Raw genomic sequence first — 25,296 nt, 5'->3', positions numbered from 1 at the left:
TGATGAAGCATTTTGGTGGCTGAGGGCATGACCATCTGAATTACATTTGCTATTTTTGCCTTTAAGACTCACTAGGTAGAATCAGGAAATTTTGAAAAGAAATTCAACTCAACTTGGAACTCAGATGTACAAGGGGACATTCATTATTATTAATTAATTATTCCTTTATTTAAAGGAAAATAAAATAGATAGCTTTTGATGATTCACCAAGAATATATACCTTTGAGTGGCACTAAAAATGAAACTGAAGATTTCCTAGGGGCGCCTGGGTGGCTCAGTCGTTAAGCGTCTGCCTTCGGCTCAGGTCTGGTCCCAGGGTCCTGGGATCTAGCCCCGCATCGGGCTCCCTGCTCGGCGGGAAGCCTGCTTCTCCCTCTCCCACTCCCCCTGCTTGTGTTCCCTCTCTCTCTGTGTCTGTCTCTGTCAAATAAATAAAATCTTAAAAAAAAAATGAAATTTTGTCAGAAGTGGAACAGAAAGACCTGTCCTATTGTCAAGGGACTTCTCTCCAAGTCTGCCTGTCCATCCTTCCTCCCTTCCATCCCCCCTTCCTTCCATCGTTCCTTCCTTCCTTCCTTCTTTCCTTCCTTCTTTCCTTCCTTCTTTGATCCATCCATCCATCTACATTTATGTATGGAAAACCTTCAGTCTATATACCCAGCACTGTTGTGGGTGCTGAAAAACACACAAGTCAGTTAGACAAAATACTCCCCTTGTGGGGCTTAGATTCTAGTCATCAGCTCCCATGCATACGATGCTGTAGGATTATGGTAGAATGAAACACTGAGTGCTACATGAAAGAATCCACTGCAGTACTCACCATACATTTCCTAATGTCCTCTTGAGAACATTTGAGAAGAGAGGAAAGGTTACCTCATCCCAAACTCTAGTAGCAGACAAAGAAATTTCCCCATCTGCCTTTTAAACTTTTTAACAGACTGGGGGTTTATTATTCAGGAATAACTCCATTATGCTGGTCCTGCTTAGAGTTTGGGGAAAATTGTTCAAATCATATGGGAAGTGGTTCTTTGGAAGCCCCAGTAACATGAAAAAAAAAAAAAAAAAAAAAAACAACCAGGAGATTTACAATCCAAAGCCAGACTTAATAATACATAACAAATTGCAGCTCTTTTGGGGACTCTCCCTAGGTACCATTCCTAGGGATTCCAAGTGTTTAATTGAAATTTCTTTGGGGACCGTAGTAATCATTCACTTAAGCATTATATTTATATTTGTGCATGAAGGAAGGAAGTCAAAGAGCTAATAGACCAAGTGAGCAGAATGGCTGCTTTTCAGCTGCAGGCCATGACGAGCTGGCAATTCTCGGAGGAGCGCTTATCCCGGAGACAGCTTGCTTCCGTTGTCCTCCAGGGACTGGAGGAGGACAGAGATGTGACTGACAGCTGTTTCTTCCTGGACTGAGACAGAATGCACGATCCCAGTGCAGCCTGTTTAATCAAACTATTTTCAGTCTAGAGGATTTAAATACCTCAAGATAGAAAAGTATTCTGGTATAGATTTATTCTTAGAAAGGCTATTCTTTTTACCCTCATGGTTAGCATGGTGTTTTACTCCCAGGAGAGCTGTGGCTTCATGATTTTCAAAGCAGAGTTAATGAGTAACTATTATTCTAGGAATATTGTAGCTGCTAACATTTGTGATGGAATCAAAATAAAAGTCATGCTGTTACAATGACTCTGTTTCTTTGCATAGTCAGAGATCCCACCTCCTTTCAATTCATATGAGAATAGTAGATTAGCTTCAAATAGTTCTTTCCACATTCGGTAAATCTCAAGTGTTGACTCTATTGTTGTTTTCTGGGCTTTGCAGGTGCAATTTTCACCTACATGCATAGAAATACTTGCATGCAACTGGTTTAATTTTTTAACAGCTTTATTAAGGTATAATTTACAAATCACAATGCTCCCCTTTCACGTGTCCAGTTGCATGAATTTTAGTAAATCAACAGAGTTGTACACCCATCATCACAACACAACTTTAGAACATTTCTATCCTCCCCAAGGGATTTCTCGGGCTCATTTGCTCTCAGCTCCAGTCCCAGGTAGCACTGGTTTAGTTGTAACCTACTTTGTTATAAGGGTTTATGTTCATCACCTGAACGTCTAGGTTTAGTTTCCTTGGATGTGGACATTAGTGTGTATTTTTTAATACAGGTAGATGTTTAGATTAAAATATTCCTTATTTTATAAATGAGGAAATAGAAGTTTAGAGAAGCCAGGACAATGACCCCCGATCCCAGAGCAACAAAGCTGGAGGATTTGAACTTCATTTAGTCTGATTCCAAAGCCCCTTTACACTGTGTTGCATGATCACTCTTAGTTTGAGAGTGAGCTGGTTGGGCATCTTAACAGAAGTTGGAGATGAATCAAAGATGATTCTTGTTATTCTTGAGCATGTGTATATCACTTTGCTTTTCTAACTTCTCAATTCTCTTATTATTTTCATTACTATATATACATATATACTATATATGTACAGATTATATATATATACACACACACTTATACACTAGCATCTCTCTTTTTTTAAAGATCTGTTTATTTAAGAGAGAGAGAACACAAGAAGGGGCAGCGGGAAGGGGAGAAGCAGGCTCCCCACTGAGCAGGGAGCCCAATGTGGGGCTCGAGCCCAGGACCCTGGGATCATGACCTGAGCCAAAGGTAGATGCTTAACCAATTGAGCCACCCAGGCACCCGCATATCTCTTTTTTTATTTGGGGTTGCATTGGGGTTTGATGTCTGACAATTTTCTGATGCTAACTTATGTGATCATTGTCTTCCTTCCTGTTAAAAAACTGTGCTAAAGATTCTGCTATTATCTCTTTTCTCATATGTATGAAAACATCTCATAAAAACATTTGTTATTGAAGTATAATATTGCTGCTATTGGAATACAATATAATGTTACATATTGACCAGGTAGTTCTTTATGTCCGAATGTTTACTTGGAGATACTTGTATTAGTCAAAGCTGTTTTTTTTTTTTTAAATTCATAATATAAATAATTAGAGATTTAATATCTGACATATCAGAATGATGCTAAATTTTATTATGTTGGACTGGTAGGAATTTTAATAAAATCTTAGTTACCAACTCATGATACTGCAACAGAAATTAGTGTAGGGCTGTGAGAGCTTTGTGGAACTGCCAAAATCTGAGTCCAAGTTCCTGCTTTTCTTGACCATGTCCTTCAGCAGGTTGTATCATTTTCCTGCTCCTACAAAATAGCTCTCACTGAATAGTAGTTTCTTTTCATTAACAACTTCCCAACAGAAAGTCAATGTTTTATGTTTTGAATCACATAGTAGTGTATGTTTCCTATAAAGCACAACTTCAAACAATTCAATATTGGCTGCATTATTTTGGTTAAATCTAGATGATGAGACAAGGAAATTCAAATATATATAAAGGATCAGCCACAATCAAAATTAATTTTTTTTTTAATTTCTGTGAAGCCCAGAATCAGGAATGCTGATGACTGGGTTCATCTCCTCCAGGGGATGACTCTGGAAACACGGTTTCTTTCATTGGTGGCGCCCCCATCTTGAATCTGTCATTGCCGGATCTCCTGCATCACAAGGGAAAGAGAACATGGAGGGGGATCATTTGCTTTTTCAGCTCTCTGGATTTTATTTTATTTTATTTTATTTATTTATTTATTTATTTATTTATTTATTTATTTATTTATTTATTTTAGAACATCTTAAATTTTTAATCCTTTCTTTACAGGTTACCTAGACCACTTTTGATTAAGAAAAATGGAAAGTTAGTAACTACCACAAGCAAACGCCAGGCGGCGGCACGTGTCAATTTTCTAGAGTCCTGCTTTGCGGGGTGTCTGACCGCGCTGCTCGGGGTCTCCGCTCACACTCGCTGGAATCGGTCGCGGCAGTTTAGTCCACAGGTCGCTTCTACCCCTATTTCTTTGTAAACTCTTCAGCGCTCTTACAGAATTTTTTACAGCCCTTAGAGTTATTCTTCAGCTAGGTCAGCCCGAAGTGGGTGATTGGGATGGGGGTCGTTCACCAGTGCAATGAAGGACTGGATTACTTAGTCGGTTTTGGTTGCTGGCTTCCAGTTTTCGGCACTAATGACTGGCAGAGAGACCTGCCCCTTTTCATCGATGTTCAGGTGATAGATCTTTGTTTTAAATGTGATCTTCGGTGGTTTGAATGGGTACTCTGCTGGAAAGTTGATTTCGATTCTGAAGTCCCCCTTATCATATGGAGGGTTGTCAGGAACAATAAGCCCTTGCCAAGTCAATAAATTAGCTTCATCAACCTGGATGTTAGGGAAGTTTTTCATTCCACATTTGCGGATTTCTTCAAGCTCCTTCATCAGCCTCCTGCTGGCGGCCATCTTGGATCTGGTGCTGCTAGCTCTCTGGATTTTAAATGACACACATCACTTCTGCTTCACTCGGTTGACAAGAACTAGACATGCGGTCTGACCTAGATGGCTTGGGAACAGGGAGTGATCATTCCTGGCTGGGCAACCACCTTCTAGTATCGGTTCTATACCATGGAAAAGGAAACACTAATTTTAGTAGACAGTTAATTCTCTGTGACTTTCAAGCTAAATCTCTAGGCAGAAAATTAGAGGTGATCTGACTCTGAAACATAAAGGAATCTTGAACCCTGGGCCAATTAGGTGTCTATGGGGGAATGGTGGTAAGTAACTTGGTAACTCTCAGGTGAGGGGATGGTCCCAATTAGCTGTTTTTTAAAGTATCCTGGCCCACACCACTGTATTAAATTTAAAAATTGCCGTTGCTCTGGTTAGAGGGACTTTGGGAAGGGACAGCTCTAGATGGGTCCTTCTCACTTACTGCAGGCTCTCAGCAGAATCCCTAGGGATTCTGGAAAGGTAGATGAAAACCACTAGAGTAGATTAGCTCAGAATCCCTTCCTCTCTCACCATTCTCTGATTTAAGGTTTTTATTCTCTCTCCTCTTTTACTTCTTAATAAAATCTTCTTTAAATGATCACTATAGAAAGTCTGGAGCAGAAACTAAAGACTGGCAGCCCAAAGACCTACCTTATTTGGATTGCACTTTTTTAAAATTACATTTTTTGGCCATTATTTATAAATAAGTAAATATTACACAGAGTCTAGATTTAAGGCTTTTTTAGAAAAAAATGCAAAACCAGGCAACATTAGTTCTATCTTTGTGGATGGCAGATATCTACTGGAGTTAACAACTGCCTTACCAAAATTCTCATTTTTCTACAAGCCCCCACTGCTCCTTAATGCCCTTTACACTGGGTGACTTAGCTCCTTTGTGTTAACTGCCTAGCTTCTGTAAGTCATTTGAATTTACAAAATGCGATCTAGTGGAAAATAATATGACCTCATTGAAATTTTTATCTTTTTCAGGCAAGCAGATAGTTATTAAAAACTTGTGAGCAAGATTAAATTGAATCTCCACTTTCAATTGTTCTTCAACCTATTTTTCATAGAAAGTTCTACTGCGTGATCCTCTCCTTTTTGGAAGACATTTATTTATAAAATGAATTTTCCACAATAATTATTCCCCATTGCCTCTGTTACTACCCATAGCCTTTCGGTCTACAGGATTTTAGACTTCTGCTTTGAATTAATTTAAGTAGTGATTTTCTCTTACCAGACAAAGGGTCTATATAGCAACAATATATATGACAAAAGACATAATGGCACTTTTTTTTTTTTTAATTTGGCAATCTATTTCTTAGAGTTGTCGCTAATAATGTCTTTCTGAGGATGTGTAGTGAAACTTTGACATATGTCATGGTTGTCAAAGTCAGCATTAACACAAAATAATAAGTTATTTAATATAGGACTCAACTTTATTATTTTTTCAAGTAAGCTGTCTATCACCAAGTTCTAAAGTGGATTTCTTTAAAGTCTCCCTGTCTCCAGAGAAAAGGGGAAAAGGCAGTGTGTCCCTGGACAGGATCTATGACTCATTATGTCAATCAAACCCCACTTCAGAAGGGAATAAAGAGATTTGTATCTCAAAGCTGTGCATAACGACTCCTCGGCTTTTCATTTCATATTTATGAGCGGTTTACTTTGAAGTGTTTATCAGCCAATGCGCAGAAACATGAGGGAGCCTTGCCTGAAACCATACTCACGCGTCTAATCTGTGAAATGCTTGCTGAGCAGACTAGCTCATCAGCGCATGCCATGCAAAAATAAATACATAAATAAACTTTTTGTTATTTGAGGTCTTGGAGCCATGTCTTTATATGAACTATAAAAAAGGGATAAATGGTGCTGAACATTTGGAAATCGGTGTAACACAGGAAACTTGGCTCTGTGATGTGCAAAAGGAAGAGGGGGTGGATAATTTCTTGCTTGAAATAAAACCTGGTAGAATGCAGAGAAATAAAAATACACAGATATTTGCATATACTTCTCAGATGGTCTAAGGCTTTGGGTCTGTCCAAGTGACCACATGATGGCAGTGAATAGTATAGGTTGTTTTGTTTAAAAATATACATACAGATATATATTTTTGAAGACAGAATTCTCAGAATGGTTAGAGAGATGGCACTGCCAAGGTGTCAAAAGCACTAAACAGAAAGCTGTTTTACATATTTTATCTGTATTAGTGTCCCATGTGTATTTTAAGATGTATAAAATAGGTAGAAGGAAAAGTCAGAGAAGGTGAAGAAGGGGACGGGTGCATAGAGTTAAAAAAATAAAAGTATACATTCTTGATGAATGACACTGGTACGTTCTCTCTTTTTAATCTACCTCTCTAACTTTCTTTAACTCAACAAATGTTCATTGAGCAGCTACTACACTAGATCCTGATCCAGTGGTAGAGATCAGTCAGCGTTGCTGAGAAGGATCTGGCATGTTGAGCGGGGCTGACAAGTTGACAAGTTAATGTTACTGTCACACATCAGTTTCTTACTCTGACCAAGGGATGCTCAATTCCCTACTTCTTGACATCGGATCCCTTATGTCTGTGCTTCATTCTCAACTCTTCATAGCAAAAAGGGTGTTTAAAGAAGTAAGCCTAATTCACTTTTATAACCTGTAGATTATTTCATTGATTTGAACAGTTGGATGGACATAAAGGATGGGAATTCAGAAGCCATTCTCTTATAAAAGAGTTAGTTTCCTGTTTTGCCCTTTTTGTGCAGATTCCCTTCAGTATTCTAAGTGGGAAAAGTGTCTCTGATGCCTAGACTCTCACTAGAAATATCTTATAGTCACTTGAAGTTTAAAGCGGAAAGTCTTTAGACTCAACTAGAAAGCATGACAGGTGAGAGAGCACCCAGGCTTGGGAGCCAGAAGGAGAAATGCACTAATTGGGGCTATTCTATTTACTCATCATATGGCCTTAGAAATGTTATTTCTGTCTTTTAAGCCCATACCTTCCTCCTCATTTTGTCTTGAGGATTATATGAGAGTTTACATGTAATGTGTTTATAACTCAGTCTTGACACATACAACACAACCAGTAACTATTAAGCCATAAATGTTTGTTGAATGACTGAATGAAGGATGCCAACCCTTCTGATCCCATCCTTTTATTTTCAGAGAAAACCTGAGGAGTCAGGGGATGAAGGGGCTTACCCAAGATTGTATGTTTGCCTCTCAGGCTTTCTAGAGAAAAAAAAAAAAATAGAGAGAGTTATCTCCCCCACTGCATCTGCCTTCCCACACCCACCAATGTAGGTAGAGTGAAAAATAAAGTCACCAGGAATACAGCATGATATTGGCATTGTATATGTATATGTTTATCTTGTTTGTTAGCCTATGGAGATCACCCAAAGCAGGGACACAGCTTTTCCATCTCTGTATCCCTGGTTGGTTCCTAGCACACCTTTTTGTCTATTTGTAGAACTGCATTGAACTAATCAGTTTGAAACATAAACAGTGGGTGCCCTTGGGTCTCTGTGAGCCATATAATGGCATTGATTCTGAGGAAGAGAGACTTAAGTACAAAGAAGCATAAAACCTGCCAGATATGTAGGAATGTCAACCAAAGCCTTTGTGGGGTGTGTTCCTGATAATGCTGATGGATAGGTTTTCTGAAAAGACTATTTTGATTTTCTTATCCGAATGGAGATTGAGTACACTGCACACAAGAGAAAATGATTTGGAGCCAATTCTAAGAGAGAGGAAATTGAAGCAAGAAATAAGTGTTTGAAATAATAATCTGCTGCAGATCCCTAAACAACCTGAAATGAGAGCACAGGAATTAATGAGGCTCCTAACCCCTTGTGACATAGGCATGTGGGACTTATGCCAGTGAAACAGCAATTTCCCTGGTGGTCTGTTCACAGGCTATGAGCGAGCAAACAAAACCAATGTCCCCTTTGAAAACAAAGCTATCTTAATAAGGGAAAGGTTCTCAGAGGAAGGCTAACAAAGTGCCAGGTAGTGCAAATGTTTTTCATAAAGCACCTGGAAAAACCTCAGCAAAGAGAAACATCTCAGTAGAGAACAATTAAGTGTCACATTGGATTTCATTGCCCATCATTCCAGAGAAGTAGCAGTTTTGCTGGAAAAAAGTTGGCTTTCTATGAAGGAAGCAGTCTACCAGGAGTGACCACTGATTTTTTTTTTTTTTTTTTTTTTTTTCTTTTTAAGGCAGGGAGAGGCAAGAGAGATGCATCTCAGTTCTCAACTCTGTCAGAGATATGCTTTGTGATTTCTGGAAAGCTCAGGAACCTCCCTGCTTTTCTGCTACTTGGGGGAGATAATTCTTGCAACTTTCCATGGATGATGTTGATTCCTAAGGCAGTTTGCTTTGAAAATCTTCAATAAATGTGTGCCCTCTGAATACCAAATGGAAGAGATAGATAGTATAGTCACTGGATTCTGGGAGATATTTTGGGAAAATGAGGAATGCCAAGGAAGTGGTCTGTAATGACTGAACAGTTGTTCTACTAATTAGAAGAGGCAGGATGATATTAACTCTGGGCATAGCTTTGCCAGAGCACCTGAAAACGGAGACCAGGCACTTCTCCTGTGCCTCTGGAGCAGTCAAGTGGCCAGAGCACTTGATGTCTGTGCAGGGGAAAATGTTCTTTGTGCATTTCAGGATAGGAACACTATTAGAGCACAGTCCTCATTTCATTTTAAAATGCTTTGAGGAGGTTGATGTTTTGATTCATTGTGATTTTGGCCTTCCATACATGGGGAAGGATTTCATGGAGGATGCAGGGCTGCACCATAACTTTCATGGACCTTAGGCACTATTGCCTTTGTTGGCCCCTTCCTCCCGAAAAAAATATTTGATATTATAGTTACAACTATGTAATATAAAGACAAACAAATTATTATTAAAGATTAAAACATTTTCTACAAACTAAAGGTTTTTTTTCTGATTTTAAAAGAAATTAAACTATTTCTGTGGGCTCTTGAAGGTGTTATGGCCCTAGTGACTGTGTCTGTTGTACCTACTGTGTAAGTTGGCCTTCGGGCTATTGAAATTGACATGTCTTTTTGTCATAGTCATCCATGGATCTAAAAAAGTGAATTTCAGTATTTTGAGGCAAAGACTTCTTGTCTGAAAAAATGATACAACCATCTGATGAAAAGTAGAAGTTTGTGATATAATGTGAATTAATTTCTATGGGTTCAGAATTTATAGTTACCATTTACACATAAGGAATAAATTGGTCCACATATAACACATCACCCTAATTGCTCTACTTTTCCCCCAACATAAGAACCATTCATTTTAATAAGTGTTTTTACATTGCATTTAATATTTTCTCATTTTTAAGAACTGAATATAGTCACCATAATGTAATTTTTATGCAAATCACAGCAGCCCTAGTGAATGATGAGTTCATTGTTACATGTGCACCGTAATAAATTTGTCCCAGAAGTTTTGGAAGTTTGTTAAATTTCAAGTGGTCCCTTACTTCTGCTCTGCAGTTGTACTAAACTGTCTGATCTATGCATGGCCTCACACTCTTAGATGTCTGCTTTATCTCCCCCGCTCTCTCCTAAGCCCTAGGCACCTCCTTCCCATCCTCAATCAGTGGCAAACTCCCAAATCCACATCTACCATCTACCCACTCCCACCAGCTGTACCCACAGGCTCTGCCTTCCTTCCTATCACTATAAATGAACAATCTCTACTCTTATCCCAGGTGAAACCCCCACTTGTATGCAAGGTCAGTGTCCTACTGATCTACTCAAGAATGTTGCATCAAGAGTTCTCCCAACTCTCTTTCCTAAATGAACCATTCTTTCATTCCTACCAGCATACACACATGCTGTGACCTTCCCCCAACTTCTGTTCACTTACTTTTTCCATCAGCTACCACCACATTCCTTCACTCCTTATTGTAGCACATCTCAGATGATGTGTTTGTCTTATTGCCACTGATTCTTCTCCCCTATTTTCTTATAAACACAGTCCAATCAGATTATCACATATACCCCTCCACATAACTCTTTTTGGTGTTTGTTTTTCACCAACATCACTAGTGATTACCATATTGCTATATCTTCATGTCACATTCTCGATTCTCATCTTAGCAATCTATCAGCAATGTTTGAAACAGTTAATTGCCCCTTACTCTGTGATACACTTTCATTACTTAGATTCTGTTCTAGCATATGCTCGTGGCTTTCCTCCTACTGCACTGGTTGTTCATTTTCATACTCCTTTACAGCTTCCTCCTCTTTGCTCCAAACTCTGAATATAAAAGTGACTTAGGGCTCAGTCCTTGATATTCTTTTCTATGTAGAGTTATTCCACACTGCGACGTTGTCCAGCTCCATGGCACTAAACAGAATCTACATGCCAATGACTCCCAAATCTATATCACTTACATATCTATATCTTTTATATATCCAACTGCCTACTCAGCATCTCCATTTATATGTCTAATATGTAGTTCAAACTCAGATATCCAGGATTGAAATCTTGGTCTGTATGTGTCTTCCCCATCACAATTGATGGCAACTCCTTCTGATTTTCAGTTCAAAAACATTGTCACGGGGGCACCTGGGTAGCTCAGTCATTGGGTGTCTGCCTTTGGCTCAGGTCATGGTCCCAGGGTCCTGGGATTGAGCCCCACATCAGGCTCCCTGTTCGGCGGGAAGCCTGCTTCTCCCTCTCCCACTCCCTCTGCTTGTGTTCCCTCTCTCGTTGTGTCTCTCTCTGTCAAATAAATAAACCTTTAAAAACAAAAACAAAAACAAAAACAATGTCACATTCAACTCTTTCTGCCATACCCTACATACAGTCCATTAGGAAATCCCACTCTGCCAACCACTTTGCTCCTTACAACCAGAATAGGCTGTGATCATCTCTTACAAATGCATTCTGAGTGGTCTCTTTGATTCTGTTCTTATTCCTCTCCTTCAGTATTCTAACCTAACAGAACAATCCTTTAAAAATGAAAATTAGACAGTGTCACCCCTCCCGAAAACAATGCAATGGTTCTCTGTTTCCCTCTTGGTAAAGATAAATGTCCTTAAAATCACTCTCGAAGCCCTTTAGAACTCAGCTCTCATTAACTCTCTGACCCTTTCTTATAAGATGGCATCTTTGTTCACTGCATTCCAGCCACAAAGTTCCTCTCGCTGTTCCTGGGACATGCCAGGCACACTCCTGCCTGGAACCTTTACACTGATGGTTTCCTTTTGCCACAGGTATTGGAAAGGCTGACTCTTTCAGCTTCTTCAAGTCTTTGTTTAAATGTCATCTTCTCAGTAAGGCCTTCCTCGATCAAATTATTCAAAACACAAAAGGCTTTCACCCCTCTATTTTCTGTTTTCTTTTCATAGTACTTACCACCTTTGAGGGTACTACACACTTATTCATTATGTTAATTGTTTAATATCTGTTTGCCCCAGCTAAAATATAAGCTCCACTAGGACAGAGATCGTTATCTCTTTTGTTTTCCGATATATCCCAAGCCTGCAGAACAAGGTTTAGCAGTTAATAAGCACTTAATAAATATTGAATGAATGAATGAATGAATGAGTGAATGAATGAATGAATGAGGCTCTTTACCTTTGTTCTACTTGCCTAGATTCCCTTCTTTTAGGTTTATGTCTCCTCTCATGTTTTCATGTGTCTGCTCCCATGAAGTTAGCGGTCTCCATGGCCTTATGAATATAGATATTATTAAACCTACTTTATTGATGTGGAGACTGAAGATCAAGGGTGGAGGAACTAATTAACTTGAACATCATCAGACCATAAGTGGTGGAATAGGGATTCAGATTCTGGATTACTTGCTTCTGGTGTGTTCTTAATCACAAGGATCTAGAGTGTTTCTCCTAGGGAGAAGAGTACATCAGTTTCCTGGCAGTATACCTGTCATGTAATGATTTGTTTGCATGTGCTTTTTTTAAAAAAGTTAAGAATATTTTGTTAAAGCAATTATAGGTTCACAGCAAAATTGAGGGGGAAGGAACAGAGATATACCATATACCTCCTTCCCCCACACATGCATAGCTTCTTCCATTATCAGCATTCCCCACCAGAGTGATAAATAAACATTTATTACACCTGATGAACCTGCATTGGCACATCATTATCACCCAAAGTCCATAGTTTACATTACACTTCAGTCTTGATGCTATAAGTTCTATGGGTTTGGGCAAATGTAAAATGACATGTGTCCATCATTATAATATCATACAGAGTATTTTCACTGCCCTAAAAATTGTCTGTGCTCCACATAGTCATCTCTCCCTGCTGAATCCCAGGCAACCACGGATCATTTTACTGTCTGCATAGTTTTGCCTTTTCTAGAATGTCATATAGTTGGAATCATACAGTATGTAGACTTTTCAGATTGGCTTCTTTTACTTTGTAATATACATTTAAGTTTCCTCCATGTCTTTTCATGGCTTGATGGCTCTTTTCTTTTTGTTCCCGAAAAATATTCCACTGTATGGATGTATCGGTTTATTTATCTATTGGTTGCTTTTACTTTTGCTTCATAACTTTCTTCCTGATTGGCTAGATGTTAAATAGACATGCAAGCAGAGGCAGTTCTTTGTAGTTTATTTCAAAATGTAACCATAAAAATGTTGAATGACATGACTTAATAGAAAAATTATGATTTTGCAAATATTTTTAAGTATGTGATAAAAATAGACTGTCCAAGACTTCTATTTTTCAATTATTTGAATTTTTAGAAAAAAAACCTTTAAATCAGAGAAAAGTACAGAGAATAAAGTACACAGTACTCATCCCCTGTAATTAACAAGTGTTAATATTTTCTCAAATTTGTTTCAAATCCTCTTTCCTCCCTCTACTCCCTCCCCAACCACTGCATTCTCCTCTCTGTAGTGACAGAAATAATTGCTATGAAGAATTTGGTGTATGTTTTTCCAGTTCAGATTTATCTTGTTAGTATTATGTATCTAAAAACAACATAGAGCAGCCATTATATTTTTCTTATTATGCTTTTGTAACTTGACAATTGGATTTTGAGGTCTATCTCTATTAAGACCCAAGGCAGTTATTTCTATTAATTCTCTACTCATAAAATTGCCAATATGTGGCTAATGGCGAACAGTATTAAAGGTTTGTATCTCTTCTTGCTGGTTTCTCAGGAGACTTATTTCCTCCAAAAGTAAGCAGTGTATAAACTAAACTACTTGACACATCTAACTTTGGTAACAGTTTTGAGTGGATAGTGTGAAGATTTTGTTTTTAAAGAGTTACCAGTTGATGCCTCTAGATATGCTAAAATCCTTGTAAAGCTGTTGTCTCCATTGTATGTGAATGAATCCATCACTTGTTAAAAGCAATGCTTGTAAGGCCCTTTAGCTGATGGCTCAAACCACATTGGGAATGAAGTATTTTAGTGGCGAGTTAGTCTCTGGTATTGCCGAAACTGATTAGTTACAGCATCACTCACACCATGAACATAATAGTGCTGATGGTAGAGTATTTCAGCTGTGATGATATAAGATTTTTTTACTCCATTGAGCAAGCTTCTGCCTTCTATTCCTGAATTTCCTTTTGACTTTGAGTTTATGTGACTCAACAACTCTCTGTAAGTCAACAGCTGCCAGATGCTAAATGTAATTAAGGCTTTACATGTACTTGTAACCTACGACATGTGTTTGGAACACAGGAAGCAAGGTGGGAAAGGAAGAAAAGGAAAACTCTTGATTCAGTTTCAATTATCCTCTCCCTGTTTAATGATGCTAACAGGCACTAGGAAACTATGGTCTTGCCATTCTCTACAAGCTGTGTGTCTGGATGCTTAACATAGTTTTAAACAAGAATCTAAATCCTAGCAGTAATTGGTAATGAAGCAGTTGATTTAAAGGAATTGATTTACAAACAAGAGTATATCATTAACATTTCTCCCCAATATTTGTGGTTACAAAGTAGACTCTGATTAGTTACTGAACAAAATGTCTGCTGTACATATATTCACCTGGTGATAGACTGCAATCTATCCATCTCACACGATGTCAGGCTATAGATTAGTTAATTAACTCTTGAGATCTAGAATAATCCTTCAGTGATGGGAAAGTCAAAATGTTTTCAAAACATCAAGTGCATGATAGAGACAGGGACCTTCATGAGTGCTGAGAATGCAAATGTCATGTCTTTGTCAAAATTTAGTTAATGTTGGTAGCGTCTTTACTGATAAATCAAATATTCTCCATTTTCCTTTAAGAAACTAGAATGTTACCTTAATTAATAGAATAAACATTAATTATATCTAAATAGACTACAGTTTAACTGGAAAAGTATTCTGTTTGTGTAGAGGTAGGAAAAATTAGAAAAGGGAATCATGTCCATCATTTTGTATTTCTTTGCTTACTAGTAACATGGTAATAGTAATATTAATAATAGCTAATATTTATTGACTTTTGACTTTGTTCTGGAATATTCTAAATATACATATTCTCTGACACAATGCCCAGAGGCAAGAACTGCTATAATTTCCTCCATTTTACAATTGCGAAAACTGAAAAATAGGAATATTGAATAGCTTGATCAAAGCAAAAAAAAATAGCCCTCACAGTAAGTAAGGCAAATCTCCAAGCAGCTAAAATAAAACAAAATAAAAACCAAAAATGAACTAAAGCCAGAAATCTGAAGCTTGAACTGCAAGCTTCTGGTAGGTCTTCACTGAGAGCAAGGACTAATACCAGACCTGCATTTGGGACATTGGACCTTGGACTTAGAGCAAGAGGGACATGAAACTGAGATTCTTGCACTAACCAGGAATCCTAAAAAAGGTATGTGATTAATACTACCACATGTCTTAGACAGAAGCAAATACAAATCTTCATCTGAGGCCCTTGTGATTTTAAAAAACTAAAATAAACCAATGTCAGCTAAAATAAATACAATTAAGTACATAAGAAAACAAACCTTCATAACTAAGAGAAAGCAAATCAACACACAAGCAATTTTCATCTTTGAAGTCCTAAAACATTATAATTTGTTGGATCTGTACTTTCAAATGTATAATATGCAAATTAGCAACTAAGATGATAATAGAAAAACTGAACAGAAACATTTAAAAAGCTATGTAAGTTTTATAAATGAAATACATAATTGTTGTTAAAAATAGTTGAGTTCATACAGTAAATATGAGATTAGGCACAATTAAAGAGAGAATTAGTCAACTGGAAAAAATAGCAAGAAGAAATTAGCAAGAGACAGCACAGAGAGAAAAGAGATTAAAAATATAATAGAGACATTTAGAGAGAAGGATAATACTTGTTTAATTAGTGAAGAGAATAAACAGTATACAAGTAAGTAAATATTTAAGAAGCAATGACTGAGAAATTTTTAGAATAGAGAAATGATGAAATCGCAGAAATTGAAGGAACAGCATATTAGAACTCTGAATAGACTGACAAGGCATACATATTATAATCCCTAGAGAAACTACTATAAATTATTTGAGGAGATAACTACAATATCAATAGAAAAATTAAAATGAAATTTTAAAAAAATTATTAACCCAAGTGAAGATGGGAAAGGAAATATAGAAAGGAATGGTAAAAAAAGGATGGATAGAAAAAACGTGGCAAAATGATGAACTTACATCCAGCCATATCAATAATTACATTAATATCAATGGACTGTCATACCAATGAAAAGGAAAAGATTGTCAGGTAAATAGCAAGTCCCAAATATATGCTGTCTACGAGAGACATATTTTTAAATACAAAAACACAGAAAAGTTGAAAGGAACAGAAATAGATGTACAATATGTTTACTACATACAGTAAACCTAAGAAAGCTGGCTTGAGTATTTTCTATTGGAAAAATAGGCTTTAAGGCAAGCAGTATTACAGAGAAAAAGATGGGTATTGGAATTGATAAAAGTGTCAATTCACCCCAGAGATGTAAAAGTATATGTGTCTAATAACAATTTGAAAAAGAAGAGAAAAGAAGAGGAGGAGGAGGAGAAAAATTGACAATTGTAAACGGAGAAAGAAAAAACCCATACTTTGTTACAGATTCAACCCTTTCCTCCGTAACTAGTAGAAGAGCTAGCCCAAAATTATCAGTAAGGATCTAGAGAACAACATTGTTATTCCTCTTGACCAAATAGATATTTATAGAACTCTATACACAACTGTAGAATACACTTTATCTTCCATCGAAACACTCAGCAGCATATACTGTATTCTGAGCTACAAAGTAGGTTTCAGTGAATTTCAAGAGGAAATCCTAGAGAGGGTGTTCTCTGTCCGTCAAGTACTTAAGTGAGAAATAAATAATGATAAGAAATCTAGACAAATCCAGATATGTAGAAATAAAATTACACACTTCTAAGTAACCCATGTGATACAAAAGTACAAGAGAAACTAGAAAATATTTGGAATTGAATTATAATGAAAGTACAACATATTCAAATTTGTGGGATATAGGTGAATAGGAAGATTATTAGGCTTGATTGTTTAAGAAATAGTTTTTAAATCAGCGATTTATATTTCTACCTCAAGAGCCTAGAAAAGGAAAAAAAAAAAACTAGAAAAGAATGAACAAATAAAACCCAGTGTTAGGTTAAGAAAAACAGTCGAGATAAGAGCAAAAATTAAAGAAATAGAAAATAAACAATAAAAGAAAATACTAAAGCCAAAAAGCTTGTCCTTTGAAAAAATTGATAAACCCCTAGCAAGAATGATCAAGAAAAAAGAGAGAATATACAAATACTCCAAACCCAGAATAAAATAAGGGCTATTGTTATAGATCCTACACATATTCAAAGGTACTGTCATAAACTATAGTAATTTAGATGAAAGGGACAAAGTCCTTATAAAATATAACTAATACTAAAATCAGCTATTATCTCAAGAATGTTTATTAGAGTTAGAGTCACTACATAGTCATGATAATCAGTAATTGATGGGTAATCAATAATCCACCAGAAAGCTATAATAATTCTAAACCCAAATACATCTATAATAGAGCCTTAAATAGACAAAAGCAAATATTGATAAAACTATAGGGAGAAACACCATTATAATAGGAAATTTTATCATATCTTTCAGTTAGTGATAAGACAAGCAAACAGCAAATGATAGACAAGAATTAGTACCATATAGAGGTAGTGAACACATGATTAATAATTTGGTCTAATTGACATATCTGGAATATTACACTCGTAATTAGAGAACCTGTGTTCTTCTCAGATACATACAAAGTTTATCAGTCTATAAAACAAATTTCAAAATTATTCAAAGATTTAGTAACATAAAAATTTTGCTCTCTACCCAAATACAGTTAAATTAGAAATCAAAAACAGAAATATATGCAAAATATCACAATACATTTGGAAACTTAATAAATAGGTTCAGTAGATGTATAAAATCTTTAGATCTAAACAACAATGAAAATACTATGAATCAAAACTTGAGAGATGTAGTAAAATGGTGCTTAAAGTGGTGCTTACAGAAAAATATATAGTCTGAAATATTCATAGTAAAAAAAGAAGAGTGGCTGAACACTAATGACATAAAGATTCAAATTTTAGAGCTATGGAAAAAACAGTTGAATAAGCTAAAAAGAGGGGAAAGGAATAATTTCTATATATAAGGGTAGAAGTTAATAAATTAAAAACATACACAGAATCAGAAAAGCAAAAATTTGGTTTTTGAAAGACAGAACCAATCATTGGTGAAACCAATTAAAAGAAAGAAAGTACATCCGTTTATTGATGGACATTTAGGCGGCTGCCATGCCTTGGTTATTATAAATAATGCTGCAATAAACACAGGGATGCATATATCTTTTCAAATTAGTGTTTTCATTTTCTTTGGGTAAATTCCCAGCAGTGGAATTATTGGATCATATGGCATCTCTAATAAGGAAGATGTGGTGTACACACTCACACACTTTTTTTGTTTTTGTGTTTTTTGCCATTTGTGACAATGTGGATGGCTCTAGAGGGTATTATGCTAAGTGAAATGAATCATACTGAGAAAAACAAGTACCGTATGACTTCACTCATGTGTGGAATCTAAAAAACAAAATAAATGATAAACAAAAAGCAGAATCAGATCTATAAATACAGAGATCAAACTGATGGTTCCCAGAAGGAAGGGGGTACGGAAGATGACCAAAATGAAGGAAGGGGAGTGGGAGATACAGGTTTTCAGTTATGAAATGAATAAGTCACAGGAATAAAAGGTACAGCATAGGAAATATAGTCAATGATATTGTAATAGTGTATGGTGACACACGGTAGCCACACTTGTGGTAAGCAGAGCTTAACACATAGAGATGTTGAATCACTATACTGCACACTTGAAATTAATGTAATGTGTGTAAACTATACTCAAATGGAAATTTTAAAAAACATTTTTAAAAAGAAAAAGCACAAATAAGTGACATCAAGAATGAAAATAAAGACAACATTCTACAAATCTAGCAGAAATTTAAAAGGATTCAAAAATACGTGGATAACTTTGTGCCAGTTCATTTGAAAACATAGATGAAATGAGCATATTCCTAGAAATATAGATTTTTCCCAAACTTTCTAAATCAACTCAAGAGAAAATAGAAAATGTTAGTAATTATAATTAAATTATAATTATAATTTTAAAATATAAATTATATAAATTAGTCTATATATAAAATAAATTATAATTATAAATTATAAATATAATTATAAATTAAATTATAAATTATATAAAATATAAATTATATAAATTAAATTATAAGAATTATAACTAAAAAATAAAGTTTCTGCGTCTGTAAACTGATGATTGTCACAATAGCTATGTTTGTTATAAAGTTATTCTATGGCAGGCAATATCCTAAGGAGCATTTTTACCTGCCTTGTCTAATTCATTGCTCACAACAGCCCTATGAAGGTGAGTGCTATTTTTATGTTTATTTTATGAATGAGTAAATGGAGACTCATCAGAAGAAATAATTCTAAGAATTTATGGTCAAGTATTTTTAAGACAGACTCTGGAATTCCCACTTTAACCCTTACCTATATAGTGACAATTTTATAGGGCTGTCATCCTTATTAATTTGAAAACTGTACATGAAAGCATGTAGAACAGTGCCTGCCACACTGTGAAGTCCTCCATAAATGTAAGCTAATCTAGTAGTTGTTCCCAAACAGAGGACAGCTAGACTATTGCAGCTAAGTCACTATTGTCCTTTTATTTATTTTTTTCTATCCAAAAAAAAAAAAAATTTTTTTTTTTTTGTTTGCAGACATGGTCAGATGACTCTACACCTTGGTAATGCTGCTGTTATATAGGGTAACTGATAGGTATAGTCTGTAATACCAGAATTCAATTTTTATCTGGTTGGAATTGTCATCAGCAGAAAAGAATCTCCAGCTAGCTAGGTTACTGGTGTTTCATTTCTATTTATGAACTGGCAGTAGTCCAGCTGAACCTTTTGTTGTGGCTGCTTTGGGTTTTCCAAATCGGGCTTTGTTCAGGCTGGAGCAGTGAAAAGGCCACCATATCAGAGGAGAATGCCACATTCACCTTTCTCTTTGAAGTTATAAAGCTTACAGAGAAACCAAAGATATTGGAAACTCTACTGTCGTCACTAGCTATTTTGATGTTTCCTTGATTCAGAATGTGTTTATTCACACCGGAATGATCCTAGTTAAAAATTATGAAAGTTGTGACATATCATGCATTTAGGGAGAGTTTAAAATAATCTGAAAGTTTAGAATATCAAAATATTAACATGTTAGGAGCCATACATGAGAGAAAAGTGTTATTCTTAGGGTGAATTTTTGAAATATAAACATTTGGCTTAAAATTTTATGAATAATAATGCATGTACACCTCCTCTGTAGTTTTAAGCCACAGGATTTTTCATGAACAGTTTTGTCAACATTTGGGAAAATATCTGAATATGTAAAATCAGATGAACTTTAGAAGGGCATTAAGAAGGAGTTTATGTGAAGAATTTTAGTATACACAAGCATAAAACATTCGAATTCATAAGTAGTCTCTTCAGTAGTTTTCAAAATTGTTATCAGTGCATTTATAGATATGTAGATTTTAGATTGCTTGAAAATAATATTTTAGGTAATATTGGTAAGTTTTTGGCAAGTGATTATTTTGTGTAGCTTGAACATATCAATAATTTCTCAAATTTCAAGATAAGGTATTGATATTAAATATAAGGTAACAATTTGGTGGTACGTTTTTGATTAATCAAAAATAAAAATTATCACTTATAATTGCCATATTTTTCTTGATAACTTTCTGTTGCAGAAACTTAGGGTATCAGATCAAATTACTCCACTTACTGTGATAAAAAAAGAACTATAACATTATAATTTATATCATTTTCTTAAATACTTGCTGGAAAATTTGGAATTCATACTCATTTCCGACTTGAAAATATAGACTCTAACATTTGCTCAGGAAAGTGGCCCATGTTTATTTACAGGAGATTCTCTTTTTCTTAGGATAAATGACGCTGAAAAAAGGCCACTTAAAAATGGAATCAATGTTGAAAAAGAATCAACTTTATCTTCAAAAAAGAAAATTGATTATCAATAGTATATTTTATTTTATGTTTATACAATTTATTATTCCAACTATGCTGTAATTATTCAAAAGGATAAAGAATAACATTTCTTGTGCAAGGCATAATATACATTTTATGGCAAAATTGCATGGATGTACAATACATCCTTCACTTTATATTTGAATTTTACAGCATGATCACAGAGAGTTGTATTTTGCAAAAAAAAAAAAAAAAGGATGAATTCATTAATTTTCCTAAGGACTGTTCATTAACCTTTTATTTAAATAATTATCAGTCCTCATTCAAGTTGAGATTTTCCTGATTCTTGGTATGATGAGTAATTTTGTATTGTATCCTGGCTATTTGTATTATGTTTTGAAAATCTGGATCTTATTTAAATCTTCTGTTTCAGCAGGCCTCCTCTGACACCAAGCCAGTGGGAAAAATGGGACACTGAGGCTTGACTGCCAGATGGAGGTGCAAGTCCAAGTTGGCCACTTGGCCTACTTTGACAAAGCAGGGCTGGGGATGGGGGATGGGGGGTGAGCGGTAGTGTGGATTGAGAAGGGATGCTGTCTTTCTGCTGAGCCAAGTTGGGATTTTAGAGTCTTCACTAGGGCTCTGCAGATAGCAACCTGGTTGAGAGGGAGGGGGGCACCTCTTTACAGTTCCTCCATGAATCCTTCAGATGGTGGTGAATTTAGATTTAACATTAATTCTTCTCTGAGACCATCAGGGAGAGGAAGGGATGCCTCATTACCACTGGGTGGGGATGGAAGTCCAGGATGCCCTTATGGCCACCAAAGACACCTTCCTGTCAGGTGTCTCGGAAGGCTCATTCCTACTGGATGGAGATGAAATTCTGCTTTATCACTTGATTCCACCCTGGGGTGTTTGTGGAGGTACGGAAGGACTCTTAACTTACAGGAGGCTTTACTCTGGGCTTATTTTGCCTGCTTCCACTGGTGTTTTTAATTTGCAGATTTCTCCAACACCAGGTCTGGGGCATATAAGGCAAAAAGAAACCCCAGGGAACTCACAACCAGGCCCTTACTCAGGTCCCGGGATCCTAATAGGTCTATCTTCTTTAGACCCCTTTTAAACTCTTTCTATGTAATTGTTCTATGTACTGTCCAGGGGGTTTAGCTGTACTTAGTGGACAAGTAGAGAGACATGGGGAATTCTATCTTGATCCAAAACCAGAAGCCCATCAAGTCATCTTTTGAAGAAGCCATCATCACGCCAACATGCATTTCCATTTTTTTCTTGTTCACGGGTTAATTCTGCCAGATCATGGTAATTATGTGGCCTTGCTTATGATCCTAGTGTTTCTTAGCATCAGTTGTATTGACTTCACAGAAATCTGCATCTTTACAAGCTTTACAACTTAAACTCACATTGGCACCATATTACTTTCTGTTATCAGCAACTAACTGATGATACAGATGTTGATAGGGTGGTTGATATGAGAAGAGATACTAGCAGTAAGTGGGTGGGGATGGTGGGGATTAATTTTATAAGTGATTGTTAGTGACCATTTTCATGTTGTAACAACTTTTGCTCCCATGTGTAGAATTTCATCTCTTAAATTCAGGGGACTTGCATACTGAACATTTAGGTAATACAAGTTTTCTATATTGTGCTCCCCTATTACTAAGTTAACTTTTATCTTCCTGCCCTCATAGTAGAAAATCTGTTCAAATGCTGACATTTCCAGTGCTATTTGTATTCCCTGGTATTACCATGACACGATAATTCTGACTTAGCGACATATGTGCTTCTCCTAGTTAAAGGTTATTTCAAAGTGTGAGAAGTTGGTAAAAACTTAGGAGATAAAGCCATGATCACAATACGCTGCCATATCTTTCCTTTGAATTGTGTCCCCAAACCAAACTAGTTGGTCAAAGGCTGATTTTTGATATTTCTTGCCAAATTTACCTCCAAAAAAGTTCTGAAGAGGATCTGGGTTAAGCACTGAAGTTATGGTCAAGAAAAAGACAACTCAAAGACAAAGAGACTTACCAAGAGAATCATTTTTAAACACTTGCGTTCTGCTATCGTGGTCACCTAACAGTTTTTAGACATTAATGTTCTCTCCCAACACCCTAAATTATACTCCAATTCCATGCTATAAATATGGATTTTTTAAATAAAAATAGTGGCTTTGGCCTTGATAATATAACATGGGGCCACACCGGGCAGTTTATTGGCAGCGACCATAAAAAAAAAAAAAAAAAAAAAAAAAAAACCTGAGATGAAACGCATTTGAAACATCGTCCACATCCACTTTAATATGGTATCAGAGAGACTGGAGGCAGATAGAAGGTAAACATAAGTATATGAATACTGAAATATGATGACTTTCTATCTTTCTGCAAGAAAGTAGAGAAAGAAAGAAATGTTGACTGCTTTCCACTAGAAATCTTAGCTTGGAGAATCACACAATGACTAGTCTCTCTCTTCCATTCAAAGCTGCCATGGAGCTTAATAAAGACATAATTATACAAGATGAATTAAAGCAAAATCAACCTTCCATCAATGAGCAAAGTAAGTGCAAAACAATAAGTTGACATGGTATTAAAACTCCTCTATGCTGTTTACATTCTGAGCAGAAGAGTATGACATGAGGGTTTTGTGCTGTAAGAGGAACTACGTGAAAAACGTTTGTCGGAAATCAATGTATAATAGGGGAATGTTTGGGAGCAGTATGGTAAGAGCAAACTGAAGAGGGCCTAATAATTTCCTGGAGTAAATTCGCAGTCCCTCCAAGTAGTGAGTCTACCACTAGATGAACATCTGCTGGCCAAGCTGTGAGAGGATGAACAGTTGAATCACTAGATAACCTTTCATGGCTCCTTGTCCTTTTCCTATATGGTATTTATCACTTTTTAAATTGTACTTTGTTTATGGGATTCTTTGATTAATGTCTCTTTCCTGATTAGACTGTAAATGTCATAGGCTCCATTTTTATAAGGCTCACTGTTATATCCCCAGTGCTTAGCACAGCACTAGGAACAATGAATATTTGTTGAATGATTCAATAAATGATAGATCCGTTTTTCCTTCCACTGTGTATGTGGCTCACCAGCTTCATATGTTAAGCCAGCAAACTTGGAAAATGCTTGGGCCAGAACGTCTCCCAGGTACTTAGAATTAAGATTTCTATTCTTTGAGTTAGTTGAGGACAAAAGATACCAAACTAGGCATTGTGAGGAATGGGTAGCATTGGGGAACTGTGGTTCTATTGGAAGATGAAGATGAGGAGTTTAGAAGGTAATATTTTTGAGGAAACTGTTATGAATTTAGGTGAAAATCTGGCTTCCTATAAGCCATTGTGAACATAGTTACTTTTTCCCCCCAGTGGATTCAGTACCTTACCTCCAAGTTTCTTTACAATGTTGCTTGTTTGTGGCTTATGGGGCTGTAAACTTAAAGTTGAAACTCTTGAAATACGCCGTTTCTTAACATTTGTGGTTACTTTAAAAGTTGTGCAAATTTTACCTGATTTATGATGATCTCAAGTTTGTTTTAACAGAAAAAATAATACTTTAATTTCTTCTCATCAAGGAAATTTGATAACCAAAGAAGGGGGACTGTATTTATTCCATGGCTTTCCATGCCCTAGGCTTATTGCCTAGGACTTCGGGTACCCAGATTGAAAAGCACATGGGATGCTCTTAAAACTGAGGCTTCTTTCCTCACACAGATGTTTCTCTTTTCCTGAGGAGGTCTTTGAAGCTAGTTCCCGATAATGAGATGTGGGAAAACCATCAGGAAATTTGCCTTAATACAGACACACTCCGTTTCAAATGGAATCATATAGCTAAAAATTCCCACATGTGGAATAAAAACATGTGTGTTTTTGTTTGACTTGTTTTCATTTATTGTAGGAAAAGGAAACATTGTATTTCATGCCTGTCCAGAGCAAACATGAGCTCTAAAAACAAGATGGGAGAATGCTCATATTCATTTACTGAAGACTGAGAAAACAAAAATAGAAAAGTATTGTAACATCAGACATATACAAACTTAACTTTCATTTTATAGACTACTAAAATATGCACTTTAGTGTACAATGATGAGACAGTACCTAATTACCAAGGATGCAAACTGGAACAGAGTGCCTGGGCAAGGGATCTCAGACAACATGATAAATTGTGCACAGGGAATAAATAATAGCACTTAGGACTGTGCTGGTGGCCATGAGGACTTCCCTCTTCCCTGCACAGTGAGCAGGAAATCACCCCATCCCCACAGGAAGTTTTGCTTGGGTTAGCTCTCCAATGAATAGGTTTCACTCTGCAGAGGCAATTATGTGTAAAATTGGGTTTGATCCCATTTACACAGCTAACT

The 25,296-nt window shown here is 36.2% G+C and overlaps 1 protein-coding gene and 1 pseudogene across 2 annotated transcripts in view; one reads left to right on the top strand and one right to left on the bottom strand.

Annotated features, from left to right (window-relative positions):
• Positions 1–25,296, top strand: part of TENM2 (teneurin transmembrane protein 2) — a 1,539,571-nt gene that overhangs the window by 662,170 nt on the left and 852,105 nt on the right. The window lies entirely within an intron of this gene.
• On the bottom strand, positions 3,914–4,379 carry LOC113929315 (annotated as a pseudogene).

This window comes from Zalophus californianus, chromosome 5, assembly GCF_009762305.2.
Source record: "Zalophus californianus isolate mZalCal1 chromosome 5, mZalCal1.pri.v2, whole genome shotgun sequence".
NCBI lineage: Eukaryota > Metazoa > Chordata > Mammalia > Carnivora > Otariidae > Zalophus > Zalophus californianus.
The sequence above is the reverse complement of the archived record's forward strand: the minus strand, read 5'-3'. Positions and strand labels throughout refer to the sequence as shown.